At 30.4% G+C, this 27,044-nt stretch overlaps 2 protein-coding genes across 3 annotated transcripts in view; one reads left to right on the top strand and one right to left on the bottom strand.

The window, feature by feature from the left end:
* The window catches only part of LOC130896290 (homeotic protein antennapedia-like), a 414,695-nt gene that overhangs the window by 200,982 nt on the left and 186,669 nt on the right, over window positions 1–27,044 (top strand). The gene's annotated exons all lie outside the window — the stretch shown is intronic.
* LOC130896540 (uncharacterized) overlaps window positions 1–27,044 on the bottom strand; it is a 127,455-nt gene that overhangs the window by 22,462 nt on the left and 77,949 nt on the right. The window lies entirely within an intron of this gene.

Raw genomic sequence — 27,044 nt, 5'->3', positions numbered from 1 at the left:
TAGGTTAGGTTAGGAGACAATGACTATAATCGCATTGATGAAAAAGTATTAACTCCGTTACTTTTTTGTTAACTCTTTTATAATTTTTCTTCTTTTATTTGCGGTAATAAACATTTCAAGCTAAATACGGGGATTGAAGATACCGTCTTTATACCTGCAAATGTGCGCTCTATGTACCACATATGGGCAGATTTAAATCCTCATGCATCAGTTATAGCACGGTTCCAACACTCCTTTCCGGTCAATGGTTGCCTTGGCATCATCGAGGATTGTTTAATAGGACCGTATTTTCTTCCTAATCAGTTAGACATATCTTCATTTTCAGAAAATGAATGAGGAGGCTCATTAAATACCGTTTTTCTTGACCATTGGATCTGACGAGAATCTAAACACCCGTGGCCCCATAGGTCACCTGGACACAATCCTCTGGAGATTTTCAATATCTTATCATACTAGGCTGTAATGTTATTCGTAACAATTTTAGTATGAAATTCAATATACCATTAGACGTCAAGCGGATGATTGCATTTTGACTAGAAGTGCACATTTTGAACGAAAATAATATAACAATTCGACAACCTGTATCCCACTGACTACAAGATATATTTTAAATTACTAAGAAAACACAACCCTGTAGATATACATACATACAAGTAAATATCTGGTATTAACTATATAAAAGCGAAAAGATCCAATAATAAATGATAAATTCATTTCCATCAATTGATACTAAGCTGTATTTCGGGAAGATTACACATGGTTCAATTTTACAAGTATTATCTGTTTTTCGATGCCTTGTTGTTTCTTCTTCATATACTTTTATATTTTTAAATAGTAGCTCTACTATTAGTTGCAGTAACTGTTCCATATAATAATCAATCAATAATAAAAATTTATGTTTACTACCCGTTCGCATTCAAAGGAAACGATAGTCCTTTAGACTTGATTGACATGAAAATTTTTGATATTTTTCCGATCAAAAGAAGGATTTTCAAGTTTAAGCACATTTCATTGACCTTTCATTTTTTCAAGTCTAAATGAAATTAAATATATATCATTGTCGATTATACATATTTAGAAAATCATCTATCGAGAGCTGCAGGTGCTGAAAAATATTCAGAAAGCAATTAAACGGTAAAATCTGGTCCCATTCTATTATTTATCAATTGATTTCTATGTCTAACTTCTCATTTTACTCTCAAGAGTTTAGATTTCTAGACAAAATAAAGAGCGGATCAACTGCAACAAATAAAAGCACAAATTTCATTAAGCTCGTCAATATTTATTTTCTAAGGATTATATTAAGTAGATCTTTATTTATTTCTTATTTCATCATACAAAAAGCACGATATTTTTGTTTCTTTTTTCATCAGCATTGTGCCAAAGAGAAGAAACTAACTGATAATAAAGAACATATTTCCTTCCACTTTATACTTTCACATATCCTTATCGATCTTGTCTAATTCCATCACTAAAATTTTGTTAGTTTGGTTGAATGCCATAAATCTTGTTTTCCAGATATTTTAGAAAAATCTAAATAGAAGTAGAGGTCAAGTAATCTTCCTGGACCTCTTCTTCCAAAACAATATTTCGAAAATACTTTGTTGACATAGATCCGCTTATTTTGAACAAAATTTGATGATGCTGCTTCTTATAGAAACTATAGATGTTGATCAAATCTGTTGAGACCTAAATCCCACCAATTACATTCAGTTAAAATGCTTGATGACATTGCAAATTACAACGTTGTTCAGATGTTGATGGGAAACTATCAATACTAACAACATGGCAGAAATATGGTTTCATCAAGATGGAGTCGTATTTAACACTATTAATGCATCATTCTGTAGCCATTGCCATTTCTTATGGGTTCACTAGAAGTTCAGTTTTCATTGAAGTCAATCTTCATTCGTATATTTGCAGGCTGCAATACGTGCTTTGTCTCGAGATATTCTTATAAAAATGTGTATTAGCGTATTTTTCTTTTATTGCTTTGAAAAAGTTGTTACTTGCTTTGATATTTGTCATTCTCAAATTAGGTTGTTTGTTGAGTGTTTCACTTTTCACTGTTTCACACCCATATATATATTCTGTTTCAATTTTATTTCAAGATTTGGTTGTACCTCAGTACCAAAGTACATCAATACACATAAGTCTGACATCATACTCACCGAAGTACAATCTCTGATAAGACATGGGAATGAAGTCGTGTTGTGCAGCTCTTTAATCATCTCCAGCATCCTTTGTGTATTTATCTACAGAATTAATTTGCTTAATTTACATCCATTTCCTACTTTGACTTTAATAGTTTATTTATTAGGATAGGAGAGGTTTCGTATTACCATCAGTCTGTTCAAATATCTTTCTTCTTTAATGCACAGCTTATGAAACAAATAGTACAGCGCTGTTACTTCGGAAATTCATCAGTAGTGTTAAGCTTCCTCCAAAGTTAGAAAACTGTATAAAATGGTCGTAATTTTGATGCTGCACTATTAAAAATTTGGTTTGCAAAGAATAAAAAGTACAACAAGTAAATACATAACGGTATTATATAATTTTTTTCTCATGATTCCATATTTGTCTTTAAATAACACCCCAAATTAAACCTCACCGTTATTTCGGCCGATCTTCGTCTAGAGATAAAACAAGTTGAACATCATTATTATTACAATGATACCTAGAACAGTTCTCCATAAAGTGAAAGTTGACGTGCCCTTAAATTGCATAATACCGCTCGTCGAAGGCATAAAACATTTTTACGACTTTTACCTTATGGTCATAAATGTTTTTATCTAAAACTGGAATACCAACTGTTACACTACAATAATTCATTGAATTTACCAAAAAAAGAGAAAGTCTGTTTAAAACGGTTCTATCGTAGGTAAAAAAAAATGTTGCACAATATTTTCAAAATATATGAATAGTTCCGAAAGCTATGTTTCAATAGTAACATGAATTGTTATCGGAATAAGCTTAAATTATGAAAATGCAGATTTTCAAAAAACGAATGATAATCACGTTTTTAGTGACTTTGTACATCACCGAAATGTGTTTAAAAATGATAAATTGTGTGTTTTTTAGAACTTTAGTGAATTTGTTAAAACAAATAATTCAATTTGGTAAGTTATTCTATTTTTCTATCTTTATTGAGCGATAAATATATGTTAGCCACAAGTTTTTATCTTCTCTATGTTATTTTTGATATTAGTTCAAAACCTGCATCATTTTATTATTAAGAAATGTTATGATAAATATCCTTTTTCCAGTTGGTACAATAGACACAGATACTAGTTTCTGTTTAGCGCTTTGATTATTTTGTTAAATTAAAATGCTCTGGATGTTCTCTGGATAAGTATTTTTCTAGAAATGTTATTTCGTATTCATGTTCATATAAGCCTTTTCTTATTACAATTTTTTTTACTCTCAAATATTTGAATATGATTAACAACGCTCATTTTTAATACTAACTAAAGGCTTTAGTTAATTTTCTATAGGAACCTTTGGACGATTCTAGCAATTTAACCATTTTTTTTCAATTGGTTTTTAAGAGATACATTTTCTAATTACTTTATACTTTTTTGTTATAAGCAAGTGTCGAAAGAATGTATAATAAGGTAGAACGTGGAGGTCACAACAAATATATTGACTTGAGCTAGAAATATAACTTTCCTTATCAAGTATTGTTATTGCCTATTCGCAAAGCTCTTAAGCTGTAATTTCTTTCAAATTTAAGATATCGTTCATGGAAATGAATATAAAAGAAAATGTTGAAAAACGTCTGAGTGTGTAGAAACATTCTCGTTTGGCGTCCCTCAAGGATTTGGCCAGTATACATCTTGAAAACTATTTGAATTTTTATATTGAAATTTAAAAGATATAAACCGTCATTAGTGTCCAACGTTTTAAGAGACCGTCTACTTTTTTATATCTACACATTTTGGGTCATTGTTCCACTGCTGTCAAGATCTCAGATCTTTTTTATTTTGAACAGAGCTAACAAACAATAGACACATCCTAGTAACAGCAGTTTTAATTGTTAATCCATTAAGGATATGGAAGAAATAGCATACCTGTTAGATATTTATACAAAAACCGTTTCCACTACAACTACAACTCCAGAGAAAAATTCTTTGCTTATGTCGAACAAAAGTTAAAACATGGGTTTTTCCAATAAAATCTCATTACATCTCATTGTCTGCAACAAAAATTAAGCAGTATTGAAACAATTCAAGCATCATCCTTTCAAAATACATTCAACGCATAGTCTGACTCCTACAGATCCAGAAAGGAGATTCACTTTTGCTGCTGAGATGTCATTACAAATCATAACGACATAGTTAATAGACATAATGGTTGATACTTGTCGGATGAAAATCTAAGATAGGTGTTAGAAGAAACGCAATACAAAATGAATTAATAATATGTGCTGCAGTACGTTTAATAGCCACTTGAATCGGTCGTATTTTTTGGTGGGACATTGACGGGCGAAAAGTATGATGGAAACAGGATGGTTCACCTTCTCAATTTTCTCCGCGATTTGAATGTGTATTTCCAAGACAGATGGATTGAGACAATTGGTACTTTAGCCTGCTCGTTTACAAGGAATAACCATGTTAGTTTTTTTTCTTGAATTATATTTAAAAGTATTAATGTATGCCACAACTTCTATCGATGTAGATGGTGAAAAAACAGAACGAGAGCAAATTATTAAGCGGTAGAAAGGGTTACTGTGTTCCAATTCTCTTTGAATCCATATTCTGTTTGATTTTCGAACAAAACAATTCAATCAATTTATTTGTAGTTGCTAAGTACCAATCGAAAAGATAATTACTGCTGAAATAGTATAAGAAAAACCTTTACGGCAGTGTGGAACAATATACAAGATATCTCATCAAGTTTTATGAAAATGATACAACGTGACCCAAAATATGCCTTAACGAAGTACCTCCTCACTCAAAATATGTACCATTACTCATGGTGTATAACTGTCATGTTTCAAAATCGCAATTCAAATATATATATATATTGGCGAAACTCTCGTGGGATATCACATATAACAAAATACGAAATGAGTACAGCATCTAAACAATTATTTATTTATAAGAGTAACAGTACATTACATTACAAAGTAATAGAAAATCACAAAGTAATCCGACAGAGGAAAACGAGTTTCCTGTTCGCCAATCTGGAGACGCGAGACAAGCATGGCAAGACCCTCCTGGCCATGTTTGTTCCCCTTACAACTAACTTAAAACTAATACAACCTGTTTTGTATAATGTAACAGTATATAAAAATTTTCAATACAATAATACTTATTTTAATCAACGTCGGTATAATTCCTGTTTAGTTTTATAGACTTAGATCATCTGTTGATGTCTTTAACAGGATCAAGTCTTATCTTAATATATATATTTTCGAAATATAATATAATACCCATAAGTTAAAACTAAAACCCAGTTCTTTAGCTTTACCCATTTAATCTATCTTTTACAATCAATAATCTATATCTTTGAGATCGTTCTTCTTGCTTTATTAGCTATTACATATATATATTTTCAATAATCCAATCTTTTAATTTTTTGTGAGAAGCTTTCATACTTATTTCTAGTTCTTTAAGTTCATTTGGCAACATATTAAATATATTTATTGCTTTAATTTTGTTATTTTTATTACTTACAGTTTTGTATGTTTTCGGAAGCTGTATTAATTTACGTCTTGTAGTACTGCTCGAGTTTAAGTATATATTTTATGTTTCCAAGGAATCAAGCTAGAAAGTTAAAAAATGTCAAAGATATTCGTTTAGATTTTGTCCGTTCCTTTAATTTTGTCGGATATTTTAAGTTATCATATTTCTCCTGTGAAATATCTTAAATTATTTTTGCTAAAATTTCTTCCTCGATTATATATATGTGGGTTTCACAATATTTCGTCAAATTGAATGAGTAATAAAATGTCATATTACCTGATAACATTTTTAAGAAATGTATATATTATTATAATATTCAAGTCAACCTACAGTTATTAGACTTAATGCTTGACGATCATCGGTTTATTCTTTAACAATTACAGATGTGGATTCAGTTCAAAATTTATTATTTTCCAGAAACTTAGTATAAAAAAATAAGAGTATTATTTGATAATAAAAAATAAGTCTGTAGCATGTAAAATCAATAACAAATGTTCAATAACACAATATACACAAAATAAAAATGACACTGTTCATCAACAAATTTGGAAAATTTCTGTGATTGTTATTTTTCTTCAGTTTCATTGCTTCCACACATCTTTTGTTATGATTATAACATCCCTCTAACAAAAATAACTTTATCAGTGACTAAGCACAGATGCTGGGAATCATTAACTAAATTCAGGCCTTCGAAAATGGCGAAAATAATAATAATTAAATGAATAGATTTCTCACAAAACATATTACAATAAGTTATTTTTCTTCTGTACAGTTTTTCTTTGAGTAAAACAAGGTGACTGCAACATTTTTGAATCTATAATATACAAAAAAAAATTAATATGTACCAAAACCTTGAATAAATCTATTCTAATGCATAGAAATATTGAAAATGACGAGAGAACAATATTAAATCTTATCCAGAGTAATAAATATAGACAACATATGATATGAAAAGAAACTTGAAGGAAAAAAAGTAGTTGGAAAAATAAAAGCGCAAATATTAAAATACGAAAACACAGTGTATTATTGAAACTCAAGTGCGATCTAGCATGCAAAAAAAGGGTTAGGTCCATATCCTTAAAACTGTATTAAAAATTGTAGTTAATACGTTCCTGTCAATTGAAAACCATCTGAACTTAACGGTAGCATGAAAACCCTAATACTTATACTTTTATCCACCTCCTTATCTCAAGATTCTAATTTATTGCATCACAAAATTATTAACATATTTCAAGAGTGGGCATCCTGCTTTAGAACCGGTTGTTCAATATTTATTGTTTGTCCAAGGGTAATTATCTCTTTATATACCAAAGGTAATACCAATTCATCATCTTATGTAAATAATGTGGTTCAGCACAATTTATTGCAGTATCCACCGTTTGAATTTGTTTACATTATTTTAATAAACAAAACAATATACGACGAATAGATATCTTGTCGATAATTCACATTAATGCCAATTCGGCTATTTATGCCACGATTAATAAATGTTGCCAATTGCAATAACAACTTAATAATTTTGTCGCCAATAAAATTTGTTGTCGCGTGCATCGAATTTGGGCCGGCGGTAAGTTTTTACATAACGTCATTTCCTACTGTTTTCTTTAGTTTTGCCTCATCCAAAGTCTGTCTATCTTGTCTATTGATAATATAGAGTCACGTGAAAAGTATTTTCTTATTCTTATTTAATATTTGTTTAACAATAACTTCAAAATATTCAAGTACATATATACCTTTTGCAATTTCACACGGTGTACGGCAAAGTATAGAATTGAAAAAAATACAACAAAAAAATACAATAGAACAGAACGGATTTCGTGCAGGACGCTTATAATATGATAATACATTTGTTTTACATCATTACCTCGTATATGTCAATCTTGAAAATGTCTACAACACGGCAGCTCGATAAAATCTCAACTTTGTTCGAGATAAATTAAGTTAGTATGTTATTGAAGGACTTATAGAGCTTCTTGGTGATGAAAAGATTTTGAAAATTATCGTAATGAATTATTAGCCATTCGACATTGTATGGAAATGAATTTTTATATGAATAATTTCTTATAATACTTTTTGCGTTAAAATTGAGAAAAAATGCATCATAAAAAAATAAATTTTGTACATTTGGGATATGAATTTCACTCTAGAAATTGAATGATCAATTTCATTTAGCTTCTTAGTTAAGTAAGTAACAGTTGCATGAGATGTAAGTGGTACCCGATTGTTCAAATAAATGAGCAAATTGGTAGCATTCGATAACATTGAAATTATTATTCAAATATTTCGCCAAAGCTGCTAAAAAAATTCTGGAATTCAAGGTAAGCATAAGAACAATGATAGTAGAAATTCTATTCTTTCACATTAATTCATAGCTTCCTTGAATTAAATGATTTGTTTGTCGTTTCGCGTCGATTAACAATTGAAACATATGAAATAAGGTATTTTCAACTTTAATCGTAATAATAGTATCTTAACAAGATAGGTCGTTGACTGTATTTCTTCAAGTTATCATAAGATCATTTATATCATATATATATAATAGTCTAATTTTCAATAAATTGTGTATAATTTCCTCCCGTTGTCAATTTCATGGTTGTAATTCATTAAGACACGTATATATATATATATGTTAAACAAAACAAATTTCACTTTCATTAAATTGAAATTCGTAATAATCGCATGTCAAACAAATTCGTTCTAAAATTACATCTCACGGAATAACTTGAAGTTTCGCAGACCGTAATTTTCCGGTAGAACGTGATTTCTAGAGCGTACTAACAAAGGGAAAAAATAGGAAAAAGGGATAAACCATATACAGTGTCAAATAAAGTCTATTGAATACACAAATCAAAATCTACAGATTATGTGCTGAAATATAAACAAAGAAGTAATAAAATGTCTTTGGTAGTTGATGTCGACTATGAGGTGCGACACAGTTTGAATTTCTTTTTCTTCTTCATGTGCCATGTCTGATCGGACGACCTCCCACTTCCACCAGTGCTGTGCTCTCCATTTACCACAGATATAAGTTTACTTTAATACATAATTCGAACGTCTTTTGTTAAAAAGCTATCTAGAAATGATACTGTTAGTGGTTTGCAAGTGCCTACCATCAAATCCGAATCTGAGTTCGTACTCGGGCCGACTTAGCAGACTTTTGAAGTGACCACAATTCACAAATTCAAGCTTAGGACAAAACTTCTATATCAATTATCTATCTTAATGTCGAACTGCTTCATATTTTTTCTAATTTATTGATTTTTAATTTGGGAAACGTAAGTTTATACTTTTATTCATCTATATTTGAACAGATTTAAATGTAGATTTCGAAAATGCAACGAAATATTCAAGTGCGCCACTGTTTTAAATTGACGGTTTCATGTCAAGAGGTAGTTTTCTGAAAATAGCGGCTGTGCCGTCCCTGTCCTAGGTAGGAGACACCCTCTGGTACCGGAATTACCTTTCTGATTACAAAATAAAATCATGTTTTCGATCTGATTTTTTGGTAATTTAAGTAATCAAATGTAAAACGCCGGAGACCAGGAGGAAATTATACAAATTCAACGAAAATTATCGAAATAATTGTAGCTATACTTCCAACTTGTACGCTTATAATTCATTTTGTTAATTAGAAAAATAATAACAGGATATGAAAACTTTAGAAGAAAGATTATCATCAAGTGAAGGAAATTGCATAAAATATAAAAATGGAGGAAAACGAAACATAAGTATCCATCGAACGGCAAAGTTACCCATTTCATTGAACTTGTGTTGAATTGATTTCATTTGTTATTTCAGTGGAAAAATTTCATTATCATTTTATGAGGAACTCAGGAAGAAATTCCAAATTTGAAAACAGATTTTTAGTCAATAGTCATATAACGGAATCATTTCTCCTTCAAACATTTTTCAATATTCGTTTTAAGCCTTAAATATGGAGGGTGTTCCATAAATAATGTCGGTTTCCAATAATCATTTCTTTTATTAAATATAAATAAACTAAAAAAGCCTTAATATTCAAAGTATTCTGAGGATTTACAAACGTCCAACAATGTTTTGAGACCTCAACATCTCCTTTTTTGCACGCAAACATTTCGCCATGTATCTGAATAAATATTAATCTGACGGTGCATGTCCCCCTAAATGCTAGATGTGAAATGAGTTCAATACCAACAAGTCGTTCGATCTTATTACGAGTAACTTTCGCAGTGTGTTGTTAAGAACTGTAATGTGAGAGAATTCATACATTCGCATCAGAGCTGTTCCCAATATATCTCTTCATTGATAGCTCGACCATCTGGAATGATTTCGAAATAAACTGAACTTTCATAAATTCACCAGATGCACAACAAGGCTTTCTACTCAAATCTAACTCGCTGGTGATTGTCTATTGCGTCACCACTGATTTTTCAAACTCGGGTTATTTGGATCAATCCATTTTTCATCGAAAGGAACAATGCGTCTAATAAAACAATCATCTTTAGGCAGGCAAGGATTTTGAATGGCGATGTATGGTATCTTTAGAAAGTCCAAAGGAGTCTGGTAATCAGCAAGTGCTGGTACTAGGTTTGTCTTCTACTCCTTCCTTTGTAATCTCAACATACCACGCAGGTGGACGACGTGAGCGCAAACGATCTTCAAGCGTTAAAATGATTGAACTAACGCTGTGCCGTTAGATTATTAACTGTAACTTTCCCTTCAATTTTTTACATATTTCATTGCTGCCACGGCTGCTTTAACATTCTGTTTCCAATACACGAATTTAATATTTATTGCACATCATACTATTTCTTATGAAAACTACGTCGTCAATAAACGAAGAGATGGTTTTTAAAAGAAACTAAAGCAATTGTACTATTTATAAGTTTAAAAAATTAACGACATATTTGAACTGAGGAATATGGGGAGGATAATAAAAATGGCATAAGATCAGTTTAGGATAGAAAGAAATAGGCAGATACAAAAAACTGAGCAAAACTACTAGAATAAGTTGTTTTAAAAATGGAGTAAACATAATAATGCAATAAGACCAGCGACGGAACACAAGAAACTAAAAAAAAACAGATTCAGAGTTTACAAACCACAAAGAAATGAATATTATGGATAGATTCTGACCTATAAATATTGTTATTATATGTTATATATTGTATCTAAAACAAAAAATCTAAAGGAGATTCAATTATTTCTTATCAAAACTCACATTAAGATACTCATAATCAAGTAAATAACCAAGATAAGTTATCTGAAACTTCTAACCTAACCTAACCAAAATATAAATGGTTGTATATCAAAAATATCATTCCTACATTCATCTGTGTTGGTTCGAATTTTTATAATTCGCAAACTTTAATTGAAGAAGAAAATATCTACTACCGCAGCAAATATTGAATCACATAGAGGCGGTTTTTAAACTGTTTCCATGTTGTTACATCTCATCTGAGCAGTCAATACTCCCTCATTCGGAATCTGTATTGAAGACAACATCAACCAGGGCTGCTGTTTAGTTCAGGCAATTAGACATAAGCAGATGCTCTTTGATCATATCCTCACTTCCATTTGTGAGCTATCAAATAATGATATCGAACAGTAATTAGAAAAGATCCAATTCAATCTGTCAATTGATCAGCTATTCTATTATTACTGAAAATTAATCAAAATCAATGCTATGTCCACGACTATTGGTCTTGTTTGCTTCTATTTCATCATTGAAATTCGATTACAAAGCAATTTATTTTCTGCCGAAAATAAAGGCCAGATTGGAGAGCGAGAGTGGAATGCCTAAGGGAATTTAGAGGATAAACTCGAGTGGAAAGAAACTATGATCGCCGGAAAATGGGGAAAGTCGCCAATAAATATCTGAACATTCGAGGATATCACATCAGTCCGATTGTACACAATAATCCAGATTGATTATTATAGAGAGAGAAATGCTTCATTATCAAAAAATTGTTTAACGCTTGGAAAACAAAAGTTTGCAAAAACTAAGAATCAAACATACAAATAACTAAATAAAGACACAAATAAAGTTTAACTACAATAACTAACGGCAATTCTAAGGTAATAATTTATATTAAAAATCAATAACAACATTAAACCAGTGCGTAGCATGCTCCGAATTAAATATTCATTGTAAACTATTGAGCCCTTAACTAATTCTGAATGTGGAGTAGATGAAGGTTGTCGAATGATTATGTATATGGAGAAAATTGTCAAAATTGGGCAGATCAGGTTTCACACTGGATGAAATAAGTAATTTTTGGCATAGAATGTATTAAAATCAAGTTAATGAACAAATATTCTTCTGGCAATCTCTTAATGGATAACAATATTTGGGAATCTTTGAAGAAAAATCATTTGCGAATTTTTTACTTAATTTTCTAAGCTTGTATTCCAAATAGAGACAAGATAGTGCGCCTTCTTAGCATCCAGTCTTAGCACCTTTTTGAATGAGAATGTTATTCAGTTTATTCTCTATCAAGCTCTATAAACTTTGTTCAACGTTTCAGTTTTTTGTATTTGTTGGTGAGATAACATTGTTAGAGTAATTTCTTCAAATTTTCAACCAAGCGAGAACCCCAACGAATAAAGCTTGTGCTATGAAATCTGCACATGTAATGTAAACACATTTACCTTGCTCTGTGGTAAAAAATATTTGGTTTTTTTAGATACTCCTCAAACCGACCCCAAGGTTCTCAAGGTAGTCCAAGCTTATGCCACGTGTATCCCAAACGGCCGGCTTGACTTCATTGGCTGAAAATCTCCCTTCAGCCTTTTATGTGCCGATTCACTCCGAGAAACCCGCTATTTAGTCTCTAGTGTGTTGATGTTGATTTACTTTTTGTCCGTAACATAAAAGCGTTCATATTGTGGTTGAATAATCATCCCTGGGAAATTGTGTTTGTGGTGGATTGTGAGCAAACACGGCAGCCACCTTCCATCTTGTGGAAAACACATTAATACTCTAGTGATCATTTAAATGAATCTCCGATCAGTCAACGGTACGTCTTAAATTTTATCAATTATTTTGAGAATAATCGACATGTTTCATACTTGTACATTGACAAGAAAACTCAGTAATCTACTATCCAATAATAAATCACTGGTTTGCGAAAAATCGAAAGGCTCTTGAAATGTGAAGCATTTATGGAGTTGTTGTTATCTTCAACTAATGTTGCACAGAACGATTGTCGGCATGGAACACTATCGTGTCAAATTTTTACTAACGATATTCTTAGACAGGTATGATAGTGATGACGAGACGAACATCGTAAGTTCAGTTTGTTGATGAGTGCTATGTACATCACCTTTATATATAGTATATCCGTAACGCCGAATATACACGGATCAACAAGTTTGGAATGAGTAACAATCTTTGTATTTGAATGGGGAGCTATAGACGGAGGAATTGGTTGCAACCAGTCGGCAACGCGTTGACAACCGATTTAAACAAAACTTGATCTGTTGATTTCAATTTCAATGGACGAAGGTTATCTTGCTTTCAATCTGATGACGACAACAGTTTTTCACCTCAACAGCTTAGTAATTCGTTACTGTAAAATTATTTTCTTCATTTTATTTGTTTTGTTTCTGGAACTGAATTTTTTTTATTATATATAAAAAGCAATCACTCGAGTAGGTCGAGTGATGTCTGAGATGTAGAGATCCCGGTGGATATTGATCTTGATCAAGTTTCTAGTCAGCTCTAGATCGCCTATAAGTCGAATTGCTCTCTTCTGTATTGAGAACGAGCTTCAAATGTGCGAGCAATATTTCAAAGATGAACGAATATGATAGTTAATACATTTGCAAAAGAAGTTTGGATTGGATTGTTTAGTGAGACGCTGAGATAATTTGTTCTTTTAATACTTCTAAATGTTATTAATTTTATAGTTAAACATTAGCCCCTGTCACTTTATTGAAATGAGAAAATGAATATGTTGTTATGATAGAATTATTTAATTTAAAAAATCTGGAAAGCTCAAAATTTCTGAGAATTTCAATTACATCCTATCCTATATCCCGTTTCATACATAAAATTTTACAACATTCTCTGAACCAAAACTATTGTTTACTTTTGAGTCAGTCAGTTTTCGGTCAAAATTGATTCTGCTATATGTGCAGAAAAATGTCACTAATAAGTTGGTAACCAGTTGGTACCTTTTTAGTTGTTTCTTTTCAGTTACTCCGTGTATAGTGGGAAATGCGAAAATCATGAATTATTTGTTTTAAATATTCATTCTTTACTTCTTATAAATAATGATTGTTACAATCATCAATATAAATAACAAAGACAATCAAATCTTAATATGAATATCACAAATTACAAAATTTGCATATTAAATTATCGTATTTATTATGAATATGAACCTATATATCTACATATCCTGTCAGTTACTAAGTAACAATGAGTAATTTATAATTAATCTCTTGGTTAATTTATGACTTCTACCGATTAGCAGAATGTTCCTTATCTACAGGAAAAGTAGCTGAAGAATTTCTATTCAGTTGAAATAAACAAGCCTATATATCATACCGAAATCTCACGTATTCAAGAATATAATTTCTTTTTGGATTTTTATCAAGAATCTGTACAATATCAATTGATTAATCATCAAATGTCTGCTGAAGATGATGTTTGAAATTATGAAAAACATATCTACGCTCAGATTATAAAGGGAATTCTTGTTTTTTTTCTGTCCTAATATCCTTCTCATATCAAAATTACCATTTGCTTGAGGCTTTTCAACTCTTTCTCGGTCTTTGAGGACGTTAACTTGAATAATATAGACGTGACTAGTGGAATTAGGTAGCGCTTTTACTAATCTAGCGATTTTGTTTTATCAAATCCCCTTCATATGTTTGGAAATGCAAAATTTTGAATTTATTACCACTGAATTGTACAGCAATACCTAATCAACTTGTTAACCTGACAATTTACTAGGTCGTAATATCATTACCCAAGAAGTAAGTTTCTTAGTTATTTATAACTATCAGCAAAATTCTAGTTTTTCTTTTCCACTGATGTTTTGATTTAGAGTTATTAAAAAAAATTCCTTAACGATTTGAAGGAAGTGTTTTTTGTATTGATCTTAATTTTATTTGTATATTATTATGGTTAAAAAGGATAATGCCCACTGTAGGTCTTAATAAAAAAAACCAAAGTGATTTACAAAATTAAGTGAGAGGCGCTTGCATGTTAAGAAACCGTCGATTATTCGGATCACGTATGCAGATAATTGTAAATGCATCATTTACACAATCAGATACTGAAGACACAAAAACTTGTATCTAGCAAGGCTCAAGGCTAATTACCAGGGGAGATCAAGGAGGCTGCTAATAGTTTTAAATTAGAATTTAGAGAAATGTGAGATAAAATGATGAAAAATATTGTTCTGTTATATAACAGAACAATAAATTAAAACTTGATAAAGTGGAATGTTTAGAAAACGAGAATTAGAAGGAATGAAAAATTTGGTAGGCGGTCAATTTTCAGCTAAAGATGACCTTAAGAGGACAACAATAAAAGCTTTGTTGGTTTGTGAAACATTTGTGGGTTTTTCTTGGTATAATGGTATAATGTATAAGAAAATGTTTTAAATTGATATAGGGCAAATAAAAATTCAAAAGTCTTAGCTGCTATAATAAACAGAAAAAGTAATTGCTGAAATTTATTTTCAAGTTTTCTATCATTAATTTCCAAGCATGATACCGTATTTTTCATCTAATTTATCACATTACGGTTCTTTTGGTTTCTTACAGTTACATGATCTTCTCTTAGTTTAGTTTCTGATGTTGATTTTTATGAAGTTTTTTGTTTGTGATTATTGCTTCTTATGGTGAATATGTCGAATTCCTTGTTCCATAATTAATTCTACACATCGACTATTATTGTCTATTTTTATTCTAATAAAAAAATTGATTGACAAACTAGTTAATAGGGAATACGTTTTTGCACACAAAGAATTTAATTTTATATCTAGCATCTGACTCCACGAACCTATTGCAGCTAGTATTGTTATAAATACAGAATTCCAGTCCAAATTGATATAGATTCAACAAATGAATTGTTAAGTTGAGTTTATGCGCTCGGCTTTTTCTGATATTTCAAATCTTCAATGATTTGGATCGTGCAGTATTGTTCAAACGCGATGAGGCATTTAAAAATCAGTAGAAGGGGAACTTCCAATCTTATCACATTACAATTATTTTATTATTTTCTTTGGAGTGGAAAATACGAATATTAAATTAAATATTCCACACTAACCAAATGTGATGGAGGTCAACACATGCGGTATACAATATAATTGGAAAATGTACTGGTTGGTATTTGTTTTCAATTTATTCTCACATAATTCACTTTTGGAATAGTTTGTATAATATATAGGCTAAAAGATCTGATTCTCTTGTAATGTTGTATTGCAAATAGTAAACGCCAAGTTAGTTCTAAAGCAGACTAAAAAGGTTGAAGATTTAGGAATGTTTTATAACTAAAATAATGGTCTTTAATGTATTTGTTCATTTTGATATAATTGTTTTCAATGAAACGCACGTTTTATGTAGCTGTATCATAGAATGCAAAGATAAAACTCTTACATCAGCGTTATTATTACATATATTAAGAAAAAAGAAAGAAGTGACTACAAACCAGTCTCGACAATATAAAAAACTGTCCGATTAAGTTCACCAAAACTGTACCACATATTCAAAGAAAAAGAATTCGATATTAGGAAAAGAATGAGATTGAAAAAACTCGAAATTTTGAAAAAATCATTTTGTATTTGAAAACTAATTCACTAATTTCATCTATTATTTTTCCATGAAACAATATTTTGCTCAAAAATGTGTCAAAAATCATTCTAAGTATATTTCCAAGCCTATCATCTATAAAACTATCGACTAAATTCACAATTCTATATATTTCCCATAAAAATTATAACATAAAATAATGGAATATAGCAATTGTTGAAATACTCTGGCACCCGTCAGTTTTGTTATTTATTTCCAACTGAACACATAGCTTTGAATTATGTCTGTAAAGTAGACAGCTTTTTTATTCGACAAATATAGAGTTTAATTAATTGACGCGATAGTGATCAAATAAATATCACAAATAAAACTGCTGCTAACGCCATAGCAATATTGAAATGACGCTGTTTCTCACTGCTCACTGAATGAATTATAGACCAGGACAACAACTCGTTATATTCTCAAAGTAACATAACTAACATTTTGATTTATGTTTGTTTCCAAAAATTAATTTATTGATATAATTTTACAGTTTTTCGTAACTATTATATTACAAATACAACTATCGGAACCGCATAATTTTACATTACAAAGTCCAAAATATTAGCTACGTTACTTGGGATACTGGTGGAGATATAGTAAAGTGATTGACCCAAAGTGTATTCAAGTAAAATATACGATTGAAAAAGAGGTTTCGAAATACATTGTTTCAACTGGTAAGACATCCGCAAACAGATAAAAAATCCCGATGATAAACCAGGTGATTCTTAAAATAACCAGCTCCGATCTTACGTTTATTAGACAAAAAATATAGAATAATATGCAGTTTAACAATTTTGATTATCGGACGAATGTTGAGGAAAAATGTTATTGCTTTATATCAAGTAGAAAATCCAAACAATATCAAATTTACAATCGACAGGGGAAACATGCTAGTTTCCATTGTACATGGGATGTGGAGATGTGTGTGATCATGGAATACGAACTCAAAAATGTCTTCCATAACTATTGAAACTTTTTCGATGCGGTCCTCTAGATTCATTCATTTGATTTGAATTTGGGCATGCGATATAATTAGATAAATATAATCAGTTGCTTGGAGAATAGAGTTTAATTATCATTAACAAAGGGATAAAAATTCAGAGATCTACCAAAACAGTTTTTCACAAAAGCCAATATTCAAGTGACGAACAAAGTTTACCATTAAGTAGAAAACTGATTTCTTCATTATTCACTCATAATGGTAAATTAATATGAACTCAACCAATGAAGCAAAAATTATATATTTAATGTGTTGTTGTTTCATATATGGAATTTAGACTTGAAGATAAGACAAAATGCAATCTGATGACAGTTGTCAAAATCCATATCCCGGCTTTGGAGTAGTTTACAACGGATAGGGGCGGTGTAAATGTGAAATGAGTTAGTTAATGACAAGGAACGTTCGTTTGTAAAAATTCTTCGATCATACACACAATTAGACAGTTAAGTGGAGATTTTAAAATCTGTTTCTACTGGAGAAAGCTAGGTCTATAAATATTATTTTGAGACAACCAAAGTCAAACATTAATGGCGTGGTTATTACTTTCCTGTGATTGATTGTGATTGAATTTACCAACAGACTGAGTAGGTTGTAGCCTACGGTGACAAATTGGTACAATTTTTTTATTTCGATTTACAAACTTTTAAACAAATATTGTTGACACGGACAAGACAAGTTTTAAAATTTTTAAAGAAATGAATAGTTTCCTGTTGTTACTGTGAAAACAGAATTTAGAAAACATTTATTCAAATTTCAATATAGCTCTGTATAACAATAAGCTTTTCTTGCTTGAAAAGCGTGAAGATCTATTCACAATCGACTAAGTCAAGTGCTCAAATTATTAAGTTTTATTGGATGTAATTCAAGTAAAAATCTGTAAAGCCTCCATTGATGTGATTAAAAAATATGATATTATATCATTTCAACATTTATAAATTTTGAATTCTATATTGGTAACAAAAAAGAGACCTTAAGCGGGCTTACAGCTTTCATTTTTATGCTACAAGTCGCTTTTGATTCGTAAATTTCTGGTCTGGTCGCTGGAAGTATTTCTGGCTCTCTAAATCTATCTTGCCCACCAGATATAAAATCTAGAGAGATCGTTTTAAGACCGTTCCATCTTGGAGAAAGTAAAGGAAGACTTGCAGTTATATATTCAGTGAAATTTGAACACTCTAAATAAAATATTTTTATAAGTAAATGTAGAAATAATTATAAAATGTTTATCATAATTGAGCATTCTGTTTCAACTTTCAACTTAGACCAGCTTGTAATATAATATTAACAAGCATAATTAAATACTTGTATAAAGGAACGGAATACAATTCTTTTTAGTGTGAGGTTTAAAAATTAGAATTTAATATCTATCTAACTTGGTTCGATAGAGAACAAAAAGAAAATTTATGGTGTATAGACAGAAGCGTGTTCAGTCACATTATTTATATTTAGCGTTTATATACTACTGATAATTGATTTTGTTCGATGATGAATAATTCTATCATGTATTGTAGGGGTTGATTTATATAAGAAGTCATTCATTTTCTGGTAAAATAGCAGTTTGGGGAGTAGACTTGTCCATAGAAATTTTCTGAAGAGGGTTGAATGCTTCGTCGTATATGATTCATCGTTGGTAATTGGTAAATCACACCATAATCACTATAAAAATATTTTTGAATCTATTTATAAAAAAATGGAACAAAGAAGATACGTCAAAGAATTAATTAATTTGACATGTACAATTTATTCTAAAATTAATTAATAAGAGACAACTTTTTGAAAAGTGAAATATCTGCTCAATTTTTTCATTACTGGAGAATTGAATTTATTGCAGCGGGATAATTAATTTCACGTAATCATATATTATTTTTATTGTTTTAAGAGTATATTATTGATACAGTTAAACTCTTTATTTTTAGTTACCTATAAAAAGAAATGAGTTATGTCGGTTATGAACTGAAAAAGAAATTACTCAAAATTCTCTTATTTATTGATTTTCACATATTTAGTGAAATTTGTAGTACTTTCTAAATTTATACTGTTTTTATAGAAATGGCAATCTAGGGAGCTTGAACAATAGTTTGGATAGGGCGAGGGATTTGCGAATTTGGGGGTAAGACAACGTAGCGACAGGAAGGTCAAAAGAGAGGAACTCAACTGATGAATGTCTCCCGAATATCTTTTGTGTTTACTCAGTCAAGTGTGGGTGCAGCAATGTCGGATTTTCTGAATACAAATAATATCCTACCATAAAATATTCAAAATGGTATTAGTAACATGATTGGTTCAGCTAATATCAATTCACAACTCAATTTTTTTCTTTTTTATTTACATTATTATTCACTATCAATTTCAAGACTCCTTATTCGATTAATGTTCTAGAATAATTAGATGTATAAATAAGAAAAATATATATATATATATATATAACACTTTGAAGTGATAAAACCAAATTTATCAATGACCCCTGTTATCCTCAGTTTATAATGCGTGGAAAAATTAATCAAAAATTGAGATAGGGAATATGATTCACGCAATATCATTAATTTATGCTTCATATCTCGATATTACAATGAGAATACTGCCATCCGTCCAATTGGATAACTGACAGCGTTAATCGTAGGCAGGTGGTGTCGATTATGGGGCGTATTTACTGATTATGTTAGCCCAAGTTGAATCGATAGAATTAAAAACGATCAACATTTGCATCGAATAACGTTCGTACTTTTTCCTTATTTTTGTTTTCATTGTCGCATGAAATTGGCTCTTGAAAAATGCGAATGCCTCTCATAAGTACTTGGGAAAATATGTTAATTTCAAATAATTGTATTCCTCTAAACAAGACGGTTCTAATTTATTTATACCGTTGACAAGAAGGTTGTCTGATTATAATTAGAATAAATTATATTTACGGTGATGGTACACTTGGTGATTATGTTGATGGAAAATGATTCAACTGTGATGAAATATTTTGTATATTTTCAGACTTTAGTCTTCGTACTGCAGAACTTTTAATAAGAAATTAAATAAAATAATATTTACATAATTTTAATTATTAGAATCTGAATTAATACTTTTTCTATTGCTTATCCGAGAAAAAAATAAAAATTCAACTTTGATATTGATGTCTCATAGCTCATAACAAATTTTCAATTATGTGTTTTCCTGTGAAATTTTGCGATATGAGTTTTAGTAAATTATTATTATTTGTAGCCGTTCTTTTTTCTATAACAGAAAATTATGTTTTATAATTTCATCATATTGAAAATTATTTCTTGAAATAGGTAAAAAATTTGACGGTTCGACCTATTCAAATTTAAATATTCTGATATATCTGCTCCTGACCTGTATATATTTTTTATCCTACTTTGCACAGTTCGCATATATTATGTCTTTTTACACCGCATTTCAATTCCTAGTCATAAAGTCCTTTCAACCCTCTAGGTATACATACAACTAATATTCAAGATTCATCTCCACGGTATAAATTCTGTTAGCCGACCTGCTCCAGCTGTTCTTTTCTTTCATGTTGTTACGTTGTTTTTTACTGTTTTTTCAAAGCAGTTGCGGATTGGGCCAGATAGTAACTGTTACCAGAACGTGTATCAATTCCATCTTAGTTGATGAGTAGATATTTTCATGTTATTATAAGTTCATCGGGACCACAATGCAACAACGCTCATTTTTATACTGTTTATAATTCATTGAAAATATTATTCTGATCACAATCGGTGTTCGTAATTTGATATATTAAACTTATATTTTGAGAACATTCGTGTATCACGTGAGATTTGAATTTTAATTCCAATTAATTTTAATAACTGATAAATACGAACAGTATCTTTATATCGTTTTAACAATGAATTGTTATATTAAATAGAAATAAAAAATACAATAGGTTATATTCGGTTTCTGAAGACGATAATTCAGTTGTCGAAACTTGCGTCTGAATTTATTATAAATACCACTAACGGCTCCAGAACACATATTGTATATTATTTTATCTGTTATTTAAAACTTTTTTAGATATTATAAACAGGTTTAATGACGGCGGTACGTTGTTTTGTTATAAAAATGATTTTTATATTAACTTTACACATTGTAAATTATGAGGGATTAATGACTAGGTAAGTAGATTTTTATTGAAAATATGATGACTGATGTTTACAGTTTAGATATTCTTTAATCAGTAAAATTTTTTATCATAATCTACTCCAAACAGTTTACTTATTTTCATCTGAATAGATATTCCTCAATTTGTCGACGCAGACGTGTTTTCTATGGTGGTACTCAGTCTTCAAATAACATTAATCAATACAAGCGTTTATGTCGGCAGGTGCTGCAGAACATATTGGTTGCGATATATGAAGCTATAATTTTTGCCATTTCTTGATTTGAAGATTCCTTTTTTGAGGTATATAATGAGGTCAGAATCCTATCTAGCTTATTTCATGGTTTTGGCTTGAATATTTTCAATATTTTACTCCTCGCGGCTCAAGCCCTCCAAAATTTATAATATACCACCGCGGTGGACTAACTTTAATATATTTTCCGACCTTTCGAATACTTATGTATTGATAGTCTGGGAAATAATTAATTGAGATTTTTTATATTGTTAATGTTTGTAAAGATTTTTTAAACTAATAGAATTCAAAATTCAATATTTCTTATTTAATTGACGTTAGGTTAGTTTAAAAATATTTACAAGCATTAAAAATATCAAAAATCACAGGAAATCTTAATAAATTATTTCCCAGACGATGATTACATAAGCTCGGAAAATATATTAAAATTAGTCCACTTTGGTGTTTCCTTGTCACGTTCCCAGTGAAAAACCGCATATATATATATAACGCTTTTCATCTCTTCTATTAACACTAAAAACTTAGTTAAGCTTGTTTGAATATTTCCTAGCTAATCAAGTTTTTAAATAGAGAAGCTATTCGGTTTTATTTTTTTGCAACAATAATAGATGAACGGAAAAGAGGGAAGAAAACAGTTTTCGTTATCTAATGTGGTCATATCTTAACGTGTACGATTTGGGAGCCTCAAAACACTGCGGCATTAACCTCATTGGCCAAAAAACGTTTCTGCTTTCTAGAGATGAGCTCAATGAATTGTTTCTACTGCATTTGTATTTGTTAGGTATAATAGTATAACCAAAGTTAATCAATATATCACATTTTAACAATTGTATTACGTTCGAAGATATTAAAACTTTTAATCGATTCAAAGTCATGCACCTAGCACCTATAGAGCATATCCTATATCACAAATTTTTATTTTAAGATCTGTAAGTAGGAGGACATCGATTTTATCAATCATTTTTGTAGTAGTTACATTAAATGCTGTTCGTTCAGTAAAGCCGTATTTATTTGGTCACTATTGAAAGCAGAGAATCATTTAAATCATTTCATGAAACGAAGCACTTCCTGGATATTACCTACGTAACTTCACATCGATTTATTTGATCATTTTTCAAAGTTAAAAATATTTATTCAATCAAATTACGTCCTTGTATGTGTAAATAGTGGTTATTTTTTGTTTAATTCGTAATGTCTTATTATACGCAACACAATAGCATTTTGGATCGATCACGGGTTCTGTTTAATTTGTTTCAGTGTTACTAAAAACATATATAGAACAATGTAAAATGAACATAAGAAAATAAAAAAAAATCCGGAAACATAAAGTGTCCTTGCTTCGATTACTTTAGATTTACAAATGATTACGAATTCTTTCTAATTAGGTATTTATTTCAAACTAATCTTCTTCGAATGCTATCTGACAGAAAGATAGTACATCAAAATTTGTAGCTATGTCTACTTGAAGATTTTGCCGTTCCAAATATGGCAATACCTTATTTTTATCAAACTCTGATTCTGAGTGTTATACATAAAAGGTTCGATGATATCCATCGATTTCTCGCTCTGATAAAACCTTCGTTATAATTTACTAATCACAATTATACTCGTGTTTACTTATCAAATCATTTGAAAAATAAATTTGATTTTCTGTTTAATACGCTTAATATGCCTAAAAAATTATATGTACCTGTATATTATACTGTTTAGTCAATCTTGTTGAAATTCTAAAGAAGAAAAATTCTAAAGTTATTTTCAGAATCTTCGGCAATACAAAAAAAAAGGGTGGTTTGAAAAGTGCAACATAAATTTTCAATTTTCCAAATGTGGTTGTAAAGATGAGCCCTGGTATTAGGGATGGTGAAGGGGGGTGAAACGAGAGAGGTATGGCGGGGTATTGATTTAGTAGCTAGCGGGCGTTCTAAGGCTTTGGAAACAGATAGACAGGCAAGTATGACGCATTATATATGGCGCTGGAGACGAAATCATGGACGGAACGGAAACGGATTTTAGAGGGAAGGGGAAGAGCGATGCTCTTTTGTCATTTTCTAAAGAGTAAACAGTGCGATTCGGAGGGTAGGGAATGTTTTTGTGTTTGTGCCTTGGATACTGTTTTACGCAGAAAACTTTTTCAACAAGGGCATTTATCATTGAGAAAAATTGTGTGGATTCTGATGTTTGTTATAAATAAAATTATCATCGCTTCTAGAAAAACACCGCACCGAACAGAAAAACATCTCGATTTTTTGCTTCATTCTTGATTTATACTGAATTATTCCTTCTATTTAATTTTGCTCTAATAATTTCGCTTTTCAATTATTTAAATTCCACAAATACTCTGAGAAACGTTAATCACTTCGCTTTGGGATTGACCGATTTATTCTTATTTAACTTTTAAATGATTATAAGATTTAAAAATTATGCTAGAAAAATAATGATTCGATTAAAAAAATGTGGATTGCTTATAGTATATTTACACTAACATAGTGGACCAACAAACTATATAACAATCTTTTCTGGTCATTACTAATCTACCGACAAAGTGCCGCGGTTATTCAGTGCAAATAAAAAGTTTGCTTGGATTGAAAATTCAAACGAATATTTTGATATCGTTAAACGTAAGCCAACTTAATTTTACCATCAATAAATAATAGTTGATGAAACTTGAGTATACCATTATACCTCATAAACAATTGACTTCACTCTAGAAACTTGCTCCTTCGAAAAAGGAAAAGCCACAACTGGATTATATCAGAAAATTGCCGCGTTTGCTGAGGAAAAATATACTGAACTGTGTTATGTTACCTCATACACTATACTCATTTAATCTGGACTGGTAGGAAGTTATTTTATACGAAGAAATGGAATCGTTTCGGGCGCTATTTCGTTAAACCATTTTCGTATATGAAATTGTAGGATTTTATATATTCCAAGATCCATGATCAACAAACCGCACCCTTTCCCTAGGAACATATTTAGTAGGTTATTATATTAATATATAGTAAAATAGTATTAGTACTTTCTAGAAATTTGAAAAAATCATTGAATATAACAAAATTTAATCAATAGAACTAAATACTGTACGAGGGTTGCTACTTAAGTTTTGAGATATGGTGTGAATATGTCAAATCTGACATTGCAATCAATGGTTAACGTACTCATAACGTGTTGTCTCATATGAGTGCTATTTGAGTTGTTTACAGATATTTGATACATTTTCGTGTTCCGATCGAATTGCTTCGACTTTTGATGATAAAGCACCATCTCGAACCATCGTGTTTCGTTCGTTTGCGAATTCAATCGTGGTCGGATTTTGCTACAGGATGAATTTTGTGAAGGTCGTCTAATATCAGCTAGCGTGCCAGAAATTATCGATGCTTTGCGTAAACTAATATTGCAAGATCGTCATTTGACCGTGAGATTTCAATTTCACTTTGATGAAAATAAGTGATACAACTATAATTTTCGTTTAAAGGCATTCCAAATGTCAGTTTTTTTCTTGCAGTAACAGGGTTATTAGTTCAAAACAAACTATCTTTGAAACTAAAATATAAATCTGCAAGAAAGCTTGTTACTCTGTTCCTAATACAAAAAGTCTTCTCAAAGCGATTTTCTATACAAGATACAATGGTTGCTTCTCAAGTTGTCTAGGATATATCGGTACATTCTTGTGTGGTACTTGTGTTAAAAACTAGTTCTCCAGTTGTGTCAATAGGCAACGATAAGAAACACCTAAGCAAGTGCTCTTCGATGGAATTACCAGCAAGATGAATAGTCCAGCAACATCACTGATACATTTGAAATTAGAATTTATTGTTCTTGTATCTTGTAGATGTCGCTCAAAAATTGCACTCTGGCACTGAAGAAATATGTTTTGCAGAATTTATTGGAGCATACATTGTGTAATGAGCACGACATGTGATTTTATGCATTTTTCAGCAATATTATGATTAATTTTAATACATGTGTTATTTTAATTATTTGATTATGACGGATCTTTACATGAGATTTAGCTGAGCACCGTTTCTTTCGCGTAGAGTGAAGATGATCTGGATTTTATCTATAGATCTGAGTTAGAAAAGATGAAATATTTTTGTCAATTCTTTCCAATAATACGAAACTCGTTAAATTACTTTAGATTTCGATAATTTTTCAAATTATAAGGTTTTATAATAACGCGATGAAAATTATTGGGCGGCCAGAGAATATTGGAAAGTGTATTTGTACAAAAATTGACTAGTTGTTACAATATCATCAATCATCAAATAAAAGAATTATCTCAGTCTGATAATAGTCGGTGAATCGTCTCATTTCTTTTAATTTCTTCCTGTACGTATGGATCAAACTCAGATTCTTGCGAGAGAACTCAATGTGTGGGTAGCTTTTAATTGATTGCACAAATAAATCAGAATATATGTCGAGTTTTGTACAATATAACAATTCCAATTATTCGAAAGTAATATAAATATATTATAGTCATAAAAGCTTTAAAAATTAAAACATCGTTGATTTAAATTTAGTTGTTTTACCAGCTCCCAACTTTTAATTATGTATACAAATTATATACATAAATAAAAAAATAAACTATTTCGACAATAAAAACATAGTCAAGTCATAAATAACCTAATCTATAAATAAAAGATGGTATTTATAATATTCTGGTGACAGCCATAAAAATGATATTAATATTCATTTAAATTTTGGACACAGCCTTCCATTTTTAATAATCATTTAAAGTGACAAACGAACGCCTCTGGTTATATATGGAAGTGGAGACGAAACTCAACGTGAGACCCACATATTTCCTCCTGTAGTTTCGAAAGGAATGCCATGTGTAAAAGTTGTTTCGAAAAGGGAACAGTGATGAGAACTAGACAGCTGGGTTTGAATTTCAGTCCGAAAACGTTCGAAACGAAACGAAAATAATTGTTACTGTCTTCCCTTTTTATATTTATTACAGATCGAATTTATGCAATGCGTTTAAAAAAACGGGATTATCCCAGTTTGTTGTGTCTTCTTACAAATCTAGTTAAAACAGGAATCCGTTTGTTTTTTAGAAGTCTTTATACAGATAAAGGAACCTTCATAAATTGCTAGTAAGTAAGGCGGTAGATAAATTATACACAGCTATTTCTACTGCTTCCTTTTTGTTCCAAGATAGAACGGGGCAATTATATTTATTATAATAAAATTATAATACAGTTATTG

Source organism: Diorhabda carinulata, chromosome 7 (assembly GCF_026250575.1).
Source record: "Diorhabda carinulata isolate Delta chromosome 7, icDioCari1.1, whole genome shotgun sequence".
Taxonomy (NCBI): Eukaryota; Metazoa; Arthropoda; class Insecta; order Coleoptera; family Chrysomelidae; genus Diorhabda; species Diorhabda carinulata.
The sequence above is the reverse complement of the archived record's forward strand: the minus strand, read 5'-3'. Positions and strand labels throughout refer to the sequence as shown.